Genomic DNA, 20275 nt, shown 5'->3' with positions numbered 1-20275 from the left:
CACTGATTGCTCAATATATACTTGACATTTGTGTAACATCAAAGATAATATATAATTAAATGATTGTATCCAACAAGTTGTTCCTACTATTATTCTCTTATTCCCCTACCCATGCCCTATTGGAAATGCCCTATTATTCTATTAGAAAATGGTTTTTTTTGTGATTCTCTACATAACATGTGTTCTTCATGCCTCACTCTTCTAAAAGGCAAGGTAATAATATGAAAGGGCATGTAGGGGGAAACCCCACCTTATAATAATAGGGGGCCACTACATGTGCATTTAGATACACCATGCTCTGTATAGAATCTAGCAATAATAGAAGAGTACATTGATTTAAACATCACTACCAATCCCATAGGGGCCTCCCCCAATGCCTGGCATTATTATGGGGGTTCTATTTTCAATAATAATAGGGCTCCCATCAAAATTCCCAAGTGGGTTGAGTTGATTGTATTTTATCTCTATAGGGGTGTTCTAGGGGGAATGGTAAGAGAATGAGGTTGATAGTTTAATCAATTCAAATGTACTACTCATAATGTTGATATTATAGGTTCAAGCCCTATTGTGCCCATTCCACTACATGCATGAGAACTCTCTCCTCATTAACACCCTAGGTGGATTGGCCCTAACCTCGCATATAATTATAATAGGTTAGGCTCTAAGGGGATTTGCATGGATCAACTAGGCCAACAGATAGTAGGGTCACAATGAATGGTACATAGGAACCGAGAATTGTAGGGCATATGTTGAAGTCCTATAATGGTTCTATAGTGGCCCTATGAATCTATAGGTTGGGAGAGGTTGAGTAAGCTAGAATAAGGAAACTATTCATTTTTGGTTGTGGCCTTAGAATAACAGGGGTCAAGGTGAGGATTCTAGGGGAAATATTATTGTGGGATAAGCTAGGCATATTGGCTAGGGGGCCTTTACTATATAGGAGGTAGGGGAGGTTGCTCTATTCTAGACCAGGGAATTGGGCCTCTACCATCCTATGATAGGACCCCATATTAATTATTATCTCTCAAATTCTATAGGACAACATTTGCCCCTATGGGGTTTTGATGGTGAGGTAGACTAGAATGAACCCTAGTTCTACTTTCTATGTTGGTACTTAGTATTGACGTAGCTTGACCCTATGCCCTTATCGATGTTACATTAAGAGATCATGGGCCCTCTACATTCATTCATATTCACTAGTGGCGATCCACATGATTCTCTTGTTGTCTCTCCATCATCAAAGGGTTCATTATAGCTCCACTCACCTACCTTACTGGTGGTGAAGCATGGCTCTCTCAATCTCCCTACTTGTAGACTATGCCTATTGACCCAAAAAATATACTGGGCTAGATACTACTACTCCTGCTCATGCTACTTATACCAAATGCCAAAGCAAAAGGAATGCTTAGATGTTTATGCTACTCATGCCTTTGAATGGTGAGGTAACATAATTAATTGGTTTTGTATCAAGTGAAATAACTACCCCTTACCCCTAGTCTTGAATCAACTAGCTATACTTAGGGATAATCAACTAGTAGGAAGAGGTGCATGTAAAAGAATGTGTGAAATGAGGTGGTAGTGAAGCTACTACTGGGATGAGTCCCACAAATAATATCACCCACACCTTTCTTTCAAGGCTAGAAACTAAGAATGTTCATAAACAATTGACCCTTCCCTACTATAGGCTAGGGCAAGAGGGGGGAAGATTCACTCCCACCTCACTACTACTCACATTCTAGATTGTTTTGGCCCCATGTGTATAGGTTCCCCCTTTAGATTATTATAGCCCCCCCATAGAATAGTAGGGACTCCTCAAGCTAATAGGAATGGGAGGGTAATAATGGAGAATAATCCAATGCACCATCTTTCTTTAGGTTTAGCCCACACCCCTGGTGGGAGGATAGGAGATAGACAAAAGGATAATGATGAGAAGTGGGAGCCATATTATTAGATTATTCAAAGAGGATCATTGACAGAGAGGGGGGAAGGCAATTTTGGAGCAAATTATCTTGCCTCCAAGTTCAAGATCTAATATTTCCCTTTAGAATAGTAGAGGGCCTATAAAATGGTAGGGCATCCAAAGGGCCAACTATCCTACAATTCCTCCATCCAACTATATCCGAGTGGTGCATGCAGGGCCCCCCCAACTATTATTAACCCCACCACCTAGCTTCCTTACTATGAAAAAGGCCTACCAGTGAGTGGTGTGTGTAGAAGGAATTTTCATAATTGTTGGGTGTGAGGAAGATGAATGGTTTTCTCAAGCCTTAAACTATTCATTCCTCTTAGAAGGAAATATTATTGATTAGGCAATTTCCAACGAAGATAGGAAATCATAGGCCAACTATAGATGATCCATCTTCTCTAGCAAAGAGACTATGACCCACTCATTATTTATATAGGAAATTAAACCTTGAAAAAGGCCTACTAGTGAGTGGTGTGTGTAGAAGGAATGTTCATAATTTTTGGGTGTGAGGAAGATGAATGGTTTTCTCAAACCTTAAACTATTCATTCCTCTTAGAAGGAAATATTATTGATTAGGCAATTTCCAATGAAGATAGGAAATCGTAGGCCAACTATAGATGATCCATCTTCTCTAGCAAAGAGACTATGAACCACTCATTATTTATATAGGAAATTAAACCTTGAACCCCTTCCTCTCCATGGCACATTCCTGATACCATGATTACCTTGTCTCCTATACATGAGGGGTTGGGAGATGAGGGACATGTGTTTGGCTAGGCACCTAAGGTGAAGAGTGTATCAGCTAGGTTCATTTAAAAGTAGGGGACCCCATCCCTTACAATTTAAAGGTTGAACACAAAATATGAATGGATCAATTCTATGAACCTATAGAGGTGGATATGAGTCTGCATGCAACATGGGTTGATATGGAGACAAGTATGTATTCAAAATTAAGAGCAGGTTGAGCATCGATCAAAACCTATCTCCCTTCCATCAAGATCAACATTATTTCTTATTCCCTCTATCTTAGGTTGAGGGATTGGGAATCTATACTATAGTGGTTGAAAAATCATGATGTATTAGGAATCTACACTAGTATTTCAAGCCCTCTCTCCATCTTCTATAATGCTTCCCTCTTATCAATTGACCATTAAATGATTCTAGTCATGCTCATCTATATAGAAAAGTTGCTAACATATATGTAATAGAAGTGAGGTACTATGTTTGGTGGATATATTTCATGAGTGGGGAACCTGACTTGACTGGATGAGCGATGATTGATTCATCGATATTTATAACCTTATCTCACTCTCTTAAGGATTCATTTGGAACCCAACCTCATAGAGCATTGGTGACAACCTACCCCGCTAATGTCAGATCGCTAACTCCTATTTGATCTCATGGGATTCTGTAGACATGAACCTTCCACTACCTAACTAGGATAATAGTGGGCTTCCTCCCCCTATCCCATCAGACATGATAAAAGCTTTAAAAAAAATTGATGATGGTATAGGTAAAGGATTGATGGATACAACCCCATAAATGATTTTATACCTCCAGCTGGCATGAGTACAAATGCCTTCCTCGTACCCAATTTGTTTCCATGTGAAGACACCAATAATGAAAGATGTAGGATATTATGTAACAATCACGAGTAGTCATGACCCTACATGCAGCCTGCCATTGCACCTATCTATGTTGAAATAATTAATACTTTCAACCCATCCATCATGTGCTAAACAATCAAGTCTTCAAAATTGAGCATATATCCATATGGGGGAACTCTAGTTTAATTCCCCCCATCCCCCCTATATATGAATTTCATAGAAAACTCTCATTTAGGCCTTAGGAACATTAGCAGGTGGGAAACTAGACATTCCATGGGGAGGGCCTCTACTCTTCTATGGCCCTACCAAGAGCAACTTGTCATTGCAAAAAAACTATAGAGTGTCTTGATGTAGGCCCCTCTACCATCCATAGGCCTCTAAAATTCTATGAGGGTGGTGCATCTCCATGCCTCTACTATTTTATGGGTTAACTTTCCCTATAAGCCTTCCTTCCTTCTTGGGTGGGGGAAGGAAGGTATTATTAGATGTCATTGTAAATTTTTGTGCTTAATAATTGTTGTATGCCAACATGATGGGCCCCTACTATTCTAAGGACCCGACTATTCTAATGGGCTAGCAATGGCTGGAGTTCCAAAACCATACTATTCTAATAGGCACCCATAGAATTGTATGGATGAATTAGGTGAAGAACTCAACTTTAGTTGTTGACAAGATGAGCCCCTACAATAATCTATCTTAGGGGCTCTTGTAAGCCAGAGAAGGGACCCTATCCTATATATATTTTCATTTTTTAGTTCATAGAACTATTCAAGCCCCCATATCCTCCTCCCACATGCCCTAATATGTATAATTCCTCCCTATATGCATACCCGCTATGAATTATAATGGGCCCAACTATTCTATTATGAAATCCACAAAAATAAAGAGGCGGGCCCTCTACACAATCATTATAGTTTCTAGAATAAGTTACCACTTCTATATCTAGTGTAGGGTGGGAATCATAGGGTATAAGAGGGGATTCTAGTAGGAAGGTGAATCTAGTTTCCATGGATTCTAGGTCCCTCCCACTATGCGGGTTGACCAATAAACCTACTATTTACTTGCATCTAATCTCCCTTTATAGGTTCATGCAGGCATACAACCATGTGTATTATAGAATCTATTCGCCCTACTATTCTATGGGAATTTTTTTAACTCATCATTATTGCAGTGTAGGAAACCCTTCCTACATGCCTTTTATGATGTTTTGGCCATGATCCTATAGGGAAATTGAATGATCCACACTACCTATCTCACCTATGCTAGAGACTGATCCTGCACCATCCAACTCGAGAAATTCTAAGACATAATGATTAGATATGTTGGGTGGATGCACTCAACCAATACTATTGGGGAAGGATTCTAATTCCTCCTTGATCCTTTCATTTTTTCTTGGGAATAAGAAGGTCAAGTTTCACTCTAGATATCTAGAGACTAGTACATTCCAATAAGAGTAAATATTATAAATGTTTGAACTCTAACACTAGGAAAGTTGTGTTGAGTGCAAATGTGAAATTTGATAAATATATAGAGAAGAATGATGTTGAATGAAAAATAGAACTTAAATATTATAGTTTATTCATATTTTTTAATGATAGTGTTCCAAGCACTCCACCTAAATAAGAAAATAAAGCTAAAAATCCACAATAAACTGGGAATGTGAAGTTGCAATAGCTAGTTTCTGAGCAATAGAGAAATGATACTAAGTTATAGAAATAAGTAGTTGAACATTAGGAAGACAATGCAAAGAGTACAAAACTTGAACTAGAACCTGAACAAGAGCTGGATAATGAACTAGAAATCAATTTTCCAGATGAACCTATTGGAAAACAAAGAAGAAAAGATCTTGTATTAGCAAAATATGTGACAAGACACCATGCACCTATACAAATTATTAGAGATAAAGAGTATCATGTTATGTCAAGAAAAAGACTCAGAAGTGATACATGCTTACTTTTTGAGTTTAAGCCCAAATTTGTGAAATATGCTTTGGATAATGAAGATTGGATACAAGCAATCAATGAAGAGATTAAGTAGATTGAAAAGAATAAAAAATTAACCCTAGTACCTAGACCTAAAGACACAAATGTTATTGGAACAAAATGGGTATTCAGGAATAAGCTAAATTTAAAAGGTGAGATCACAAGGAACAAGACAAGATTGGTATGCAAAGGATATGCCCAAGAGGAAGGTGTTGATTTTGGGGAAACATTTACCCTATAGAAAGATTAGAAGGATTTAGAAAACTGCTTGCGTAGTCTACTTATAAAGGATTTAAGGTATAGAAAATGAATATAAAATCTAAATTTATAATTAGGATACTTGAAGAAGAAGTATACATAGAACAACCTAAAAGATTTGAAGATCCTAGCAAGAATAATATGGTGTATAAGTTGCACAAAGCTTTATATGGTTTGAAACAAGCCCCCTAGGGAATGGTATGAAAGATTGCACAACTATTTTGTGAAGATTGATTTTACAAGGACAATTGATAAGAATAATTTGTATTTGAAGACTAGCAAGAACAATGAGGTATTTTTATATAAAACTTTTGTTAGTGATATCATATTTGGAGACAAAGAAGCCTTATGAAAATCATTTATTGATGAGATGCAAAAAGAATTTTAAATGTTAATTTTTGGTGATGAATTCTTTGTTGGTTTACAAGTGTATCAAATGAAGCAAGGTATCTTCATTACTCAATCAAAATACATCAAGGAGATACTGATTTTTTTAAGGATGGAAGACTCAAAATTAGTGAGTACACCTATGGTTACTAAACACAAAATATCTAAGAATGATGATTCTCCCGATGTGAACCAAATACAATATAGATCAATAATTGGAAAACTATAATATGTTGTTCATAGAAGACCTAATATTTCATTACTAGTTAGGATATTACAATATTTTTAGCAATTCCTAAGGAAAATCACATTAGGGCAATAAATATAATAGTGAGATATCTGAAAGGAATATAAGACTATATATTATATTACAAGAAGAATGATAAGTTTGAACAAAAGGTAGTTACTAATTTTGATTAGGCAGGAAATGTAGATGATAGGAAAATAAGAAATGGAGGTGCATTATTTCTAGGAAAGAGACTAATTTCATGGATAATGAAGAAACATAACTACATTTCCCAATCAATAGCTATAGCCGAGTATGTGGCAGTAGTAGTATTTTTTTCAAATATTATATGGATCGAGCAATTATTGAAAGGTATGAAGGAAGAAATCATTGATTGAGTGGTTATCTATTGTGATAACACAATTTATAATAACATATCAAAGATTCCTATTATGTACACAAATACAAAGCACATTACTATCAAGTATCATTACTTAAGAGAGCTAGTTCAAGACAAAGAAGTGAAATCTGAGTACATGAACACAAAAGAGAAAATAACTAATATATTCACTAAATATTTCCTAATGATTCTTATGAATGTCTTAGAGGTAAACTAGGGGTTATTTCCCTAGATAAAGCTACATAAATAAAAGTGAAACTTTGCATCAAATGCGCTGATCAAACTATCTTAAAAATTGATACAAAAAGTTCTCCTTTAGGAGTTTCCTAAGGCAGTAGTAAAGAAGAAGGAAAAAGTAATGGATCCATCATACAAATATTATAGATGAAGAATTTAGAGTTGACATGAAGGTATCTACATGATCAAGATACATAAGATAGAGGTAATGTGTTTGGAATTGTTGTCAAAGAGGGACAGAATATCTAAGACACCAAGAGAGAGAGAGAGAGAGAGAGAGAGAGAGAGTATCTAAGTTACCATGGAAAGGAAGAGATTATCCAACATGAAGGAGAAATCATGATATATATATATATATATATATATATATATATATATATATATATATATATATATATTAGAGAGTTACAACTAAAGCTCACAATGAAAAAGGGAGGAAGTGAAAGCTGATAGGGATATGCTAAGTAAGAGGGAGTTATTACTTAAGGGGAGCTCACAAGATTTACTTGAGATGTTTCCAAAGATATGAATCATAATGTAACTATGGATATTAATGACAATATGATATATTGAGGGTGTTTCTCATGTTAGGAAAAAAATTGGATTTTATGGTAAGTAGAATTATTCTAAGAGTTTATAGAGGTGTTGCCATCAATGCCAAAGAGGGAAATTGTTGGAAACTACAATTGGAACAACTACTATATTTTCATTCATGTCAAATATATTGGTAAGATAGTTTTCTATCTAATCTAAGTATCATATCCATTTGATTGATGAAGAGGATTTGAGAAGTTGTTCATAACAGAAACATCTAGAGGAAAGGTTGAGTTATGGAAAGGAAACTAGAAATGGACACTTGATTAGTTGGAATTTGACAAGATAAATTGATTATTTAAATCATGTTGCAAGAGGAGTAGATAGTAATGTTCAAGTTTTGAAAGTGTGAATAAAGATAGATCAAATGCATAGGCTTGATTGAGTAATAGGGTAGAAGACTAAAGAATTTTAATGTACATGCCAAGTGATGCTAGTATCAATTGAGCCAAAGTAAGTGCCAAGAAAAGTTAGGGTTGACCAAGCATCAGTATCAACCAAGTGATAATTTATGTGCCCAGAAATAAGTATAATAGTGATTGAGTAACCTAGTGATGATCATGTGTTAGAACTTAGTGTTGGTAAAGGAACAACATTTTAACTGTTTATGAGGAATTGTAATTTCTAGCTAACTAAGTTGATTTATTAGAAAATTTAGAGCATGTTGAAGATAAGGACCAATGAATTGGATCATTTAATTCTTCAAGAGGATTGGGTAAATGACCTAAGAGATGGATTCCAACAAAAGTTTCTAGAAAATAAGAGAAAAAAATGATAATCAGATAAGATGTATTTGATGGATTGAATCATAAACCCTAAGATCTACTATAGTGTTTAAGTGGGAAAATATCAAAATTTCCTATTTAAAGAGGTATAGAGGAAAACCCATAGAGATTCTATGTGTGTGCCTATATGCTGATACTTGTAAAGTTGAAGTAGTGACTAATGTTATGGACTAGTGAATCTAAGTAGTAAGTTGAGAAGAAGTGAAGGGTGATTACTTGAAGGGTTGCCAAGTGAATAAAAAATCAAGATGTCAATGGAAGCCAAATAGTGAATTATTTTATGAACAAAATAAAGATCAGTACATGCAAAATGCATTGTTCTTAATAGATCAAAATTTGTAGTTACTTTCTAACCATTGTAAACAATATTTGATATCCTTTAATAAAGGTTGACCTACTCATCATAGTGACCTAATAGTCATATGTAAATCATTTTACAAGCAAACATTCTAATGGAATCTTCTAAAATCCTCTAACAAGGCCACTCCTAATAGGTTGATTAAAACATAAATAACAAGGACCATTTAAAATTTTGTATTGTAACCTTTAACATGGTTATCTCCTAGTAGAGCTCACTTCAAAAGAGTGAAAATTAGTGACATGTTGTTGGTAGTTTTTTTCCAAATTGGGTTTCCACATTCAATCCTAGTGTCAAACTTTTATGGATGTTATTATGATATTTTACCAATGAATATTTATATTATGCAAGTCTATTACATTTAGAATAGTGGACAACTAGTTGATGTTGCTAATAGTTTATAGTATAGACCAAGCAATGGAATCATAAGATCTAAAGTTGATTAAGTGTTTGTTTGTTCAATTGGTACATCTAGACCTTAGATAACTAATTCACCCACCCCTCAATTATTCTAAATATTCTAATAATCTTAAGGAAATTTAAGAGAAAATTCTCTTCTTTGATACTCATTCAATAATATAGGAGAAAAGAGGGAAAAAAAGACCCAAGTAATAGGAAACTTACAACATTGGGGTTTGAAAAATGTGGAATGGAGGATGATGAAATATGTGAGGAATCCACTAGGGAAGAGCAAAATCTTGACCTAAATCATAAGAAGACTACATTATGACTATTGAACTATTGATTTTCATAATGAAACAAAATAAAAGAAAAGAGGAAAATAAAAATATTAAATAAATAAATAAATTTTGTAGAATTTTGTGGGAATGTTTAGTCAATTTTACAATTTTCAAGGCAAGATTAAATAGAAATAGGTGCTTGAAAATATAAGTCCCCGCTCTTAGAAGGCATGAATTGATAATTGTTACATTACTAGACCAAATGAAAAAGTGGATAAGAGATTTACTAGGAAAGATGAGACCTCATTGTTAAGAACAAAATGAAAATAAGAAATGGGCCATACCATAAACATGCCCCTATTTTGCACATAAGTTGTGCAAAAATACATGAGATGAATTTGGAACTAAAACAAATACAAGAAACAAAAACTAATGCAAATCTAAAGGATATTATAGTAATTTGTACATAATACATATGTAGGAAAATAGATTTCCTCACACAAAATTGTTGCATGTTTTCTAATCTCCCCTTACTCTTTCTCTCTAGTGATCACTGTCATCTAAGTTCTCTAGTCCTTTGTTCATCCAAGTTTAGTGTTGAAAGCAAGAAACATATACAAAGATGGATAATGCATGCATACTTTTTTTATAAAGCCAATTGAAATGATAATATCAATTCTAGAAAAATGATTATCTCCCACTTGTCACTAGGAATGATGACTATGGAGTTGGTTATTTATATAACTTACTAAGAGGAGGCTTTTAAAAAATAAACTTAACTAACTAAGAGGAGGCTTTAAAAAGAAACACACTAAGTATACCGATTATTCTTGATATGTTATCTAAATAACTAGTGGCATAGGTATTTCCATCCCTATGGATGTGAAAGGTAAAATCTTATAACATGTTCCAACAAATTTTCCTTTCATATAGACACTTACTACACATTTTCACATCTCACCATTTTCTAATGAACTTATTTTCTGCCTACAAAAAATGAAAATAATACCAAGAAAAAAGAAAAGGACAAGTTAAAAAAAAAAGATATTAAAATTCACAAATTCATTTTAATATAGAGTATTGCATATAGCATAGTTTAAATGGGATGTTTTACAAGATACATTATTTTTGAGGTAATAATTAAAGTATAAAAGTGAATAAAAAAATTAGTGTCTGCCATTAAAAGGCATGGAATAAAAATTTTAAAATTCCATGACTACTAATATTAATTAAGTGATTTAATTAATTATTCTATTATCCACTCAACTCATAAAATAATAAATAATTTAATTCCAAACAATAAAATCAAAGTGCAAGAACTACTCAAAATTACAATCTCAATCATCCAAAATAGACAAATCTCAATCATTCATTTCAAATTCAAAGTCTCTCCCTCCAAGAGGAAATATATAAAATCAACTTCACTCAAGTCATTTCATGTCTAGATTTCTCATACAAAAATTCTCTTAATTTATATCTAGATCCTCATGTTCTCTTTTCATATTTAAATTCATCCTTCTAGTTGCATAATTCAACTTCTAGCTTGCATAATAGTATCAATTAGCCTTGGTTCTTCATCTCTAGTTCATCAATTGTATCTCTTGTGCTCATGTAATTGTATTATTTTTTGAATCTTCCACATCATGGTGGATTTTCACCAGCTTTATGAATATTCCATGAGAAATATTTAAAATTTGATCATACTCACCTTGAGTAGGAAGCTCAATAAGTCGCTCTTGATTTTTTGTTTTTGAATTTTTTTTAAATTTCATGTTCTAACTAATAGATCTACTAGTTTATTGAGTTTGTATTTGTAGGATAGATAGGTTAAACATTAACACACATTTTTGGTGCCAAGCATGGAACACATAGCCCTATTTTCTAATCAAATTCTAACAAAATTTGTGATTGTAGATCTTTATATGATCACATTTCCACACAATTGGTGGTATTGGATTGTAAAACATTTTTAAATCATATTTACACCAATATTTAATTCTATCTAGAATCCTTAGACATATAAATCTATGTTTTGAGTCTTATGATACAAATTATTAACTGTATAAGGGTGATCTTGAATCATGTGCAAGAACAATCATATGGTGTAGTGCAAAAAATCATAAGATCCTATGACAAAAACAAAGAGCTTTTTTTGGTGATTTCTTGAATTTTTTTGTACTAATGCTAAATTTTTATGTTTTTTCTCTATTGTAATGATATATATACCCTAATATGTGTTTTCAAGACATTATTGTACATAAAATTCTCTCAAGCTACTAATGAACTTCCTTGCAAGTTTAAGTGTAAGATCAACTAAATATTTTATTTGATGGTTGGTTTTCTTTCAATTATAAGCATCCAGCTAATTAGTTGGTAATATAAGCACTCTTTGAATTAATAGGAAATTAAGATCTTATCTTTTGAGGGTGATTATAAAATCAAACATACTCTCAACTCATCTTGCCTTAGGAATTAAATAGGTACTCTTGGTTTTACTTGACAAAAATAAAATTGTATGAGCTAGATAAATGTGTGTTTGATGTTCTTTGAATTTAAAATATATTAGGAGAGAATGTTACTAATTCATTGAGGTGATCATAAATCCTAACTTGCACTACTCAAAAGTGGACATAAGGAAAAGCCAACCTATCCTATTCACTATAAATAGATATTATCATCAAAAAAAGCCATGGAAAATAGATGTGGTTGGGATCAATCCTCTATAGGTTCCCTAGCAATGTTAATGGGAATCCAATCTAAATCCTCAAGATAGAAAATACCTTTTATCCTTTGTATTTTTTTTTATGGTGCATATATATTTTATCATATTTAGAATATTTTACACTAACCATTTGTATATCCATAGTTGTGAGGTGAGGGGTCCTGGATTTCATCACCTTGAGCTTAGTAAAGCACCAAAAGAGATTCATTAACCACACATGACTTGAAGGGTTGATCACGTGTTCCATTTTCTTAGTGTCTCCACTCAAGATTACTCATTAGAGGATGGGGAAAATAATCACTAGGTCTAAGTATACTTAGCACAGGCCCATGAATGAACATTTTAGCCACTCTAAAGGGATAATTTTCTTCCAATGTGCTTGCCACTATGTGATACCCATGAAAAGGATTTTTGAAAATATTTTTTGAGAAAAAGACTAAGTTTTTAAAGGTTTATAGATCCAAGACAAATGCTTTTTCTATCTAATATGCATGATCACAAACACTCAAAATAGAAAATTCTCCTATAAAAATTCTATAATATATAAATTAAACCACAAAATTAGTGGTAGAACCTTGGAAGATATAAAATAGCATGTCTTGAGTCATACACAATATTATTTAGGGTCATATAAGATCTTTAACTACATTAATCCCTATCTTGAGTTGTACTGAGTTCTAAGTCATAAACACTATCATCTTGAGTTGCACTATGAATCTTGTATTGATATGCAATAGTCATATCTTGGGTAGAAGGTACTTCTATAAAATTTCAATTCAATCCAACTTCATCCTTAGATAGTATTTCTAGCATTCTATTGGGTTATATCATTAGATTTCAAAATCAATTAATAAAGCCCTATTTTCATTATAATTGGTTTGATTTCTCATTGTTTCAACACTCGTATTACATAAATTTATTTGAAAATCCTATCTTATTGTAGAGGTCATCATCAAATAATATCTATCCCTCATCCCTATCTCTAAAATTTACACCAATAATCATCTGGCATTCCACTATGGTAGACCCATTGATGCATGTGACCATCTAGCAAAGCATTTAGAATGCCTTTGTAAATAAAATTTTAGAACCTTCACTAAAACTAATGAGTTTTAGGATCTTATAAGACAAAAATGTTCTCAACCTTAATTTGGATGGTAGAAAGAAACCCAACATGACTTCATATTTACCATAGGTGGCATGGAGCTACTTTCCACCTCTAGTGTTAATTTTGTAAACCTATCACTAATTTTTTCAGAGTTTAAAATCAAAATCAAAATCAAAATGAATAATAGAAATAAAAAAATAGAAAATAAATAATAAAGTTAAGAAAACAAAGGGTTTTTCATCTCAAAAAATTGGCTTAAAACACTTTTTCTTGTAGTAATGTTCACATGGGATTGGATTCATTTATTTTAGTGCTACTCAATAAATTACACTTATGACAAGGATTGATAATTTGGAGATACCCATTAGCACATGTAATTACCAAGACATTGAGCTATAGTGTACTATCTAGGCCTCATTTAAGGGTCTAATTCCTATTATCCTTTTTTTGCTTGAATTGAATATTATTCCTTGACATATTACCAATTTTCTCACATGCTCCATATATCGCTAGAAAGCTAGATAATATAATTTACTCAGTCATTTAGATTAATCTACATAAATTTTATATTTATTATAAGTATTTGTAACTTGAAGTATCTCTTTTTTTCTCTTGTTTTTTAAGCTTTTGGAGGAGTACAATTTCTGGGGGACTTTTATTTTAGTTTTTCATTTCATTTTGGGTGTTGTAGATTATAATTTTTTGTTTTTTCCTTTATTGTGGCTCATAAAGATTAATAAAAGATTGATATCCTCATAATGGATAATTATTAGTCTTGAAAAATGAGCAAGCAACATTTACTTTGGTCAAAAGGGTTATAGTCAAATTGAGTCAGACCCAACTTAAGCTCACTACGGAGTTTGAGAAGCTTTTGCATTTGACTAAGTGTGATGAGGCAATGAGTTTAATTCCACTCCATAATTTGAAATCCTTGTTATTTCACATTGAAGACTACATTAGACCAAATGAGGTAAAAACTTAACTCAATGATATTGTTGATACAATTAGTGAAATTAGAGCAATGTAGCTAGACATAAAAATTACATCTCTTTCTATTGACAGATTTCACTCTATTGAGAAATATTTAGTCAAATTCAAGACTTTTTTTCTCAATAGAAGGGTTGTGGGAAAGAGAAATAAGACAAGGAATATATATTATTGATCTTTTCTAAGCTTATAGATGTATTTTTTTAGTTTTTGGCATCATTCTACTCTAATATCGATGGGTGGGGTGCAAGGTTTTTAATTCCATTTTTGGAGACCTTTTCCAAGGGGTTGAATAGTAACAAATGTAAAATTCATCAAAATGACATTACTAATTCTTATGGTTTAGTTTCTTCCTACTCCACCTCAAGACAATAAAAATGGGAAAAATAAGAAACTTAAGCTAAATATAGAATTTTATGAGACACACACTACCCCTTCTTAGGAGGATAATAAAAAGGAGAGACCCACATATATCTTTTGTAACAAGCCTTGACATGGTGAGATTTTTTACTAGAAAAATTATGAGTTTAAATGATTATTCAAGGAGCATCTCTTGAAAATAGATTGATACAAGCATGATAAATGTGTTTCAATCATTGTTTTGTCACTGATGTCAAACCTAATTTTTGTTGGTAAGACAATTTCTTATATGATTTAAGTACCATCACTTGTTTGATTGATGGATAGGATTTAATCAAAAAGATGTAACAAGAGCGCCCAGAGGAAAGGTTGAGTTATGATATACAAAGGAGTACAAGCATAGTTCCTCTCCCATTTGAATTCTATAGGTCATTTTGATGGATGCAACCTTGTTGATCTTTTGTTGTGATGGATCATGATTATGACCATGAGTGGTCTACACCATTGAGGTGTTTGGATTTATGTTTCTATATTAGTTGCTTTGATTATGCTTTTGACTAATTTATGAGATTATTATGTGATTTATGGTTCAATGAGGTTTGTGCCAGTACTTACTAGGATGGATGTGGTATCATGAGGTTGTTTCGTGATTACCCTGAGATGTGTGCAGAGATTGCACAGTGTACTATTACCATGCTACACTGGACAAGGTTCCTGTAGCAGTGGGTAGTCATGTTTATGACTATGTTCGCTTATATCTTTTAAGTGCCTTTAAGTTTTTTTTAAACAATCATTATCAAATGCTTAAGTAATTAGAAATGGATTGTTGATGTTGGATTATTTGGTTATGTGGTGTGGACATTTACCTTGTTATATTTTGATCTGAGAGATATCTATTATTTATGTGATGTTTTATATTTGAGAGGACCTGAGGGTTAGATGTTATATTTTGATTTTAGTATCATAGATTTTAGACTACTATGTTGTTTAGTTAATCATATTGCATGACGATGCCATTTTGAGATGACAGTGTATTTTATGATGATATCTGGTTATCTGATATTTGGTCATACCTCTGATTATGTTAGGTGATGGATTTAATGCTATGGTTATTTACTTCATTCCTACATTGTTATACATTATGTGAACATGAGTGATGTAAATAGATTATTTTAATAGAATTAAATAAATGGTTAAATTAGGTGATTTAATGCATTTATTGCTTTGGCTATGTTATTATATACAATTGCACTTGATCGTGTTGTTTAGTGTGTAGGATTTATATCCCTGGCAGTGGCACATGGAGTTAGTGATTCAGCCATTCATATTTTACCAGTGTTGTCCTTGTATGGTTGACGTATCCTTATTTTAATTATTTTATTAAAACTTTTGGTGATTATTAAATCGAAACTCATTTGCATTATGTGATTAGACCAGTAAGTATGTCTGTGCATTTAGAAGTTCGCATTGTTGTGAAGATTGTTAAGGAAATTTATGTGTTTTGGAGTTTTTAGGCTTTTTAATTGATTTATTTTTATTTTTGGTAGCTTTACCATAGATGAATTCCTATTTATAGGAATAGCCTATTTTTGTTTGGGTAGATTCGGGGTTTAACTAGGTTGGCTAGTTTTTTTTCCTAATCGATTATTCACTCGAAAAGTGAATAAATATCCAAACAGGAATTTAATTACTCACTTCTCACTTTTGAATTAGAAAGTTGGAGAGTTAAACCAAAAATCCTCTTCATGAGGATTTATTGTTTTGTTTGTTGTCAGAGCTACGGGCATGAGAACGTTGCAAGGTTGAGCTCATTAGATCCAGCTCAAGAAAACCTTGGATTGCCATGATTTTCAGCTACTTCTGCAGGCTATTTATTTTATGGTTCAGATTCCCATTTTTTCCTTCTGGCTGTGAGGTAGGGCTTTCCTATTTACTATTTCTATTATGTTTTTGCTTCTATTTTTGGTAGCCGTTTGTTTGGAGGCTGAGAACTACTGTTCCCCTCCATTTTTGTATGCTAGTTCTACCTAGTTGGGTGGGTATGAACATTTCCCTATTTTTTGGTATTAGGGTTTAGGGTTTTTCTTTGTTATGCTGCTCATTTTTGCATATGGTGTCCGAACTTGATTATTTTTGGATTTTTGCAATTTTTGTGCCCAAAGGCCAAATGGGTTTTAATTTTGAAGTTTTCCAAATTTTGAGGTTTTTACCTTATTTTGCATGCCGCCCTATTTTTTTGAGTTTTCTTGGCACAATGTGGATCGTGGACCTTGATGATCTATTTGGATATCAGTAAGACCACTATTGCACTTTTATTTTGCATTGGGGTACATGTTGCATCCATACTCCTAACATTGTTGTTGGTTGAGTGATTTTATACCTAGTTTTATAGTTTCTTTTGGACCTTTGTTTTGTTTTGTGGACACTAGGATTCATGTAGAATCCATACTCTTGGATTGAGGCTGGTTGAGTGAGTTCATGATGTTTGGTTTTGTTGCATCATTGGGATTCATGTAGAATCCATACTCTTCGATTGAGGCAGGTTGAGTGATTTCATGATGTATGGTTTTATTAGCTTTGGGATTCATGTAGAATTCATCCTTCCTATGTTGCTTTTAGTTGGGTGTTATCTTTTGCATTATGTTCTCATTCTATCCTTATGTTTTGATCTTCATGTGGTGGTGCACCACACACGAGTACATGCACATACATTTGTCAGGTGACTTGCGAGGCTCGATCTTTCATGGTACTTCCAAAAATTATGATCATTGGGGTTGGGATGGCAGTATGCATGCCCACGAGCACTCATCACTAGATGAGCATGTGTAGGGTAGGGTAGCATATGGAGGGGGCTTCTATCTCGCAGCTTGGTGACCTTGTCCCATAGGGTTCATGTGAAGAATTTTTAAGTAAGCAATAATTAAATAACATTATGGATAGTAATAAAATTTAAGATAATAAAATGTGTGTGCGGGGCCCTCCGTTGAGGAGTTAAAATGCATGATCTCCGCTTGGGCTTGTCGATGCCAAGTGGCTTTCTATGATGTTAGTCCCTACGTAGTAGCCCATTGAGATGTTTGATGATACAGGAGCATTCAGAGGTATAAGGGCAATCCTGTGTCACCAAAAAAAAATGTACTTAGACTTAGTTTCTGTTTCATGTGTTTTCATTTTTGGACACCCATTTGGGTCAAATAAAGGTTCCAACTCTCACAGTTCCACTATCAGTGTGCTAGTAAATCTTGAAAAAATAGGAGTATGTAATTGGGCCATAATTTCGGTAAACTAGAAGGTGTGAATTGGCCAGATGAATGTACTTTTGATTTAGAGCATTCCAAAAAAAAGAATCAAGTCAAAAGGCCCCACAGTTTGAAAGTTATTACAATTTTTTGGGTTTTGGAGACCTCCTAAGAATGCTTCAAATTTAGGTTAGGGACATTAAATGACCTCGAAAAGGGCCAAAAAATGGCGGACAAGCAAAGCTGGTCCACAGGGCTATAGAGCACTTCAAGAGCTTTCCAAAAATGTAAATGGTTCATCAATCGGAGCTATGGTTCAAAAGTTATGCCTCCCGAAAGTTCGATTACCATTTCTAGATTTTTCTAGATTTGCGCCGACTTCTAACACAGCTTCTAGAGCCTTATATTTGGTTGGTGGATTCCTACGAGCACTTTCTAGAATGTATTCCTAGTCCTTAACCCTTTGGGGTCTATTTAAGGAGATTCTTGGCATTGTAGAAGGCAGTTCGGAGTGGAGTTTGAGAGGAGGTACTGAAGGGAGAAATTATCTCCACATTTATGCTATTGTAAGCCCTTAGGGCATGTTTTGAAGTTTATTTTCTCTGTACTGAATGTACTAGCTTATTTTTCAGTTAATACAATTTCCCTTTTTTTATTGTCTCCATTCTATTCTTGGGTTATGTCCCCATCAAGTGGTATTAGAGCATACATTTGTTAGTGGTAGCAGAGCCGTACCTACATCAGTGGTATTAGAGCTAGTTTTCTTGAGTGTGTAGACAGAGCACCGACTGTGATGTAGTTTGCACCAAGACTATGTGGTTGTAGGTTCAAGTTAGAAGATGCTTCCATGAAGAGAGCATGGCAAAAGGGCTAGAGCTATTAATCTTGAGGAGGTTAGATCCCTCCAAAGGCGGGTACAGGCATTGCAAGAGGAGCTCCGTAGAGGAGCAAATGTTGCCGTAGGTGATGACAGTGAGGATGACAATGAAGAAGAAGAAATGGGACTAGAAGGGGAATTTGATAGGGAAGTTCTGAATCATGCAAAGGAAAGGCTTTTTAGGGCCATTACTAAGTTTGGGAAAAGACCCACAATTGAAGTGGGTGTATTTTCAAGAAATTTGAAACCAGATGAGTTGATCGATTGGATCAATGAATTGGAAGAATACTTTGAGTATGAGGATATCAGGGACCTAGATAGGGTTAAGTTTGCAAAGGCCAAATTGAAAGGCCATGCCAAAATCTGGTGGCAAGAGGTTCAATTGGAAAGAAACAGAAGAGGAAAGGAGAAGATCACAAGATGGGATCACATGATGGACAAATTGAAGAAGCAATTCATTCTTGTGGACTACGAGCTTGATTTGTTTAAGAAGATGCATGGGTTAAAGCAAGCAGGAAGATCAGTCCAAGAATATACAAAGGAATTTTATTGACTCTTGATTAGAGCGGGGCATGCAGAAGCAAATAAGGAGAAGGTTGCTTGTTATATCAGTGGGTTGTGACCTAGCATCCAGGAGGAATTAAGTCTGGTAAGAATGACCAGCGTTGAAGAGGCATACAAGTTTGCCCTATGAGTTGAAGAGAAGTTGAATAAAAAGTTTGAAGGAAGACAAAGAGGGCATGGTCAAGGAGGAAGGGGAAATGGTAGATCATCTGGAGGCCGCAATGAAACCCAAAAGAAAAATGAAGATGTGGGTACTAGTAGGAACCAGAGGAATGAGGGTTTCAACCGCTCCCATGATCAAGACTTTGGAAATTAGAGAGGAAGAGGTAGAGGACATGGACAAGGAAGAGGAGGCTTTCATGGTACCTATTTCCATTGCAATGAAGAAGGTCATCATGCCTTTGAATTCCCTCAACGACAAGGAAGGATAGATAGGAGAGCTGAGGGCCAAGCTAGGGTTGTTCATGTGGGTGAAGATGCACAATCATCACATTCAAAGGATGCAGAAAGAGGAGATACCTTGGTAAATGAAAGAGTCCTACTAAGTGGTGAGATTGAACTAGGACAATGGAGGAGTTTGTTTCATACTAGATGCAAGTGTGAGGATAAATGTTGTGACGTGATCATTGATGGTGGTAGCACTGATAACTTGGTATCAGAAGAGATGGTCTCTTTTGGATTAACTTTTTGTGTAATAGAAGTCTTTTGTCCAATTGTAGAAAAGTTAGACTTTTTATTTCTAAGTGAAACATAGGATTTTTGGATAATCCATCCATTGGGCTAGCCTTTGAAAAAACTTATGAAAACCCTACGTTCTTCCTATTCATAAATTGTCGAGCGCAAAGTTTTGAATGTTTAAATAAGACAAATATTCTATCACCTTTCATCTTCTGTGCCCCCAAGATACCTTTCCTCTCATATTTACCTAGCCGTCCAAT

This window comes from Cupressus sempervirens, chromosome 10, assembly GCF_028749045.1.
Source record: "Cupressus sempervirens isolate cs-2001-9-10 chromosome 10, ASM2874904v1, whole genome shotgun sequence".
Taxonomy (NCBI): Eukaryota; Viridiplantae; Streptophyta; class Pinopsida; order Cupressales; family Cupressaceae; genus Cupressus; species Cupressus sempervirens.
This window is presented reverse-complemented; position numbering follows the sequence as displayed.